This window comes from Ochotona curzoniae, unplaced genomic scaffold (assembly GCF_017591425.1).
Source record: "Ochotona curzoniae isolate NIBS_2020 unplaced genomic scaffold, NIBS_Ocur_1.0 scaffold_4953, whole genome shotgun sequence".
Taxonomy (NCBI): domain Eukaryota; kingdom Metazoa; phylum Chordata; class Mammalia; order Lagomorpha; family Ochotonidae; genus Ochotona; species Ochotona curzoniae.
The window spans coordinates 2,715,493-2,717,888 of record NW_024467127.1 but is presented as its reverse complement, the minus strand read 5'-3'; positions in this window follow the sequence as shown (position 1 = coordinate 2,717,888).

The following is a 2,396-nucleotide window of genomic DNA, read 5'->3' as shown; positions in this document are numbered from 1 at the left end:
GCATTTTAGTAGTTTTGGTTTCAAAAAGCATATTTTATAAAATTTTCTATTGTAACTGTTCATACTCCCTGCAGCCCTAAAGGAATATCTTCCATCCATTGATTCACTCCCCAAACAGCTGCAATGGCCGGTGCTGTGCCAATCCGAAGGCAGGAGCCCAGAGTCTCTTCTGGGTTTCCTACAAAAGTTCAGTGTGCCAATCCCCTGGGCTGCCTTCAACTGCTTTCCCAGGTAACAAGCAGGTAGCTGGATGGGAGGCAGGGCTGCTGGGATTAGAACCGGCACCCATATTGGATCCTGGTGCATTCAAGGTGAGGACTTACTTAGGCCACTAGGCTATTGCACTGGGCCCAAGGAATGATTTTCTTGATTTCATGTTGTGAATTTCTCTTCTCTAGAAATATGTAACTATCAAAAACTATATCTGCTGTGCACAGTTATGATGGTATTTGTGATCATCATACCAGAGTAAAAGTCTTTATAAGATCAAGTCTTTGGAGAACAAGAGGGCTAAAATGAAGCATCTCCAATTATGTGCAGGGCATAGCTTCTTTGGAAAGACAACAAACCTAGCTTGTCAACACTCTTTAATATTAAACAAGATATTGAAAGTGAAGGCCTTGGGGAAAAAAACATGAACTAGCCTGTTCAATGTGCTTCTGTAATATGCACCAAGACTTCATGCATGTATATTGTGGGATCAAGATTTGGCTCATTGTTACCTGTATTTGGATATGGAGACGTATAATCTCTCATCAAATATATCCTACATACATTTTTACCAACGTGGTTGAGAAAATATAGTTATGATGTTTCACACTGCTGGAGACCAGCTCGAGCCGAGCTCAGAGCCCAGGAAGGGTGCGTGAAGCAGCTTGAAACAAGAAGAGACACGGACCATGATAGCGTCATACTTAGAATGGACAACTCAGAAATGCTGCCTTTTCTACGGATATGGAAATCATCACAAGCTTTTACACAATATTCGATCGTTTTGTTTTTACTTCATGGCTAAGAGAACAATTACAAAAATAATTTTGAAGAATTACAATCGTTTTGCTTGCAAGAAAACATTCCTAGCAAGCCATTAGTCATTCAAACGTGTAGCTGCCTGGCCGAAGCCAGGAACTCCACAGCTGGCAGCACGTGCGGTTACAGAGTGACAGGTGGTTTACTTACTTATCCAAAATCAATTTTCACTAAACCTAAACTGATATGTCTTAAAATATCAAAAATACAATATTGAAAAGAAAGCTTATAAAGGAATTAAATTTATAGAGGCAAAAAGCACAGATTCTTTATTAAATCATATGATCAATCATAAACTACATATAGGAAAGATTAGGGTGGCTCGGCCTTTCTATGAATAGAATAACTTCACAAAAAAACTTCTTATCATCTCAAAGCTATTTTATTTTTCTAAATTTAAGTGTTCCCATAAGGTATAAGTTTCAAACCATTTTCCTTTGGGACTCACAATATGTTTTTCCCTTTAGAAGATGCCCCATGTATTGTCTCCTTTATGGGATGGGAAACCAAGATGTGCCAATTCATGTGTTGTAACAGTCTGAAGCTGCATGGTAAACAAACTCTTTGTACCTCCATGATTGCCATCTGTTCTAAGACATCATCAGACCATTTATAAGGAGAGCATTGCACATCTTAGGGTTAGTAATAGGACAAAGGTGGGCACACAATAAGATTTTTTGGGAACAATATAAACTCAATAGAGCTACTATATCTTTAGCTGTGTCTCATTGTCTTAAGTTGCTAAGACATTTTACAATAACATGATTGATAAAATCAGTTTACAGTTACAGTAATCATTTCACACTTGCAGGAAAACAGCAACACCCTCATGAAAACTCCATGAAATATCACAGAGGTGATCCAGTGTTCACACAGTGGAGACAGTAATGAGTTGATTAAAGAGACAGCCTGCTGGGCCTTGCCATGCATCGAGAAACTCTTCAAAGCCTTGCTAACCGAGGAGCTGTGCTCGGTACACCAGTACAGCCAGCAATGTCTACCCAACCGCATGATTTCCTGTGTATGCCTTCCTGTTTCTACTCTAAAAAAGTTACCGAAGTCAAGTTTCTCTATAAATTCTACAAAATGAAGTTTATATTTTAAAGACTATAAAATCAATTTTCACTGAACCTAAACCAATATTACTTAAAACATTAAGAATACAAAATTTAAAAGGAAGCTTACAAATGAATGAATGGCTTGGAGGGCACTTATTGAAAAACAACAAGGAAACAATTACATTTTATGATTGTGGAAGTATAAAAAAAGATGATAAAGAAAAACTGAATGAAGGAAAATAATCAATAAATTATTCATATTTGCCTCAATTGTTCTGAGTATTTATATGTGCATATTTTAAGTACACT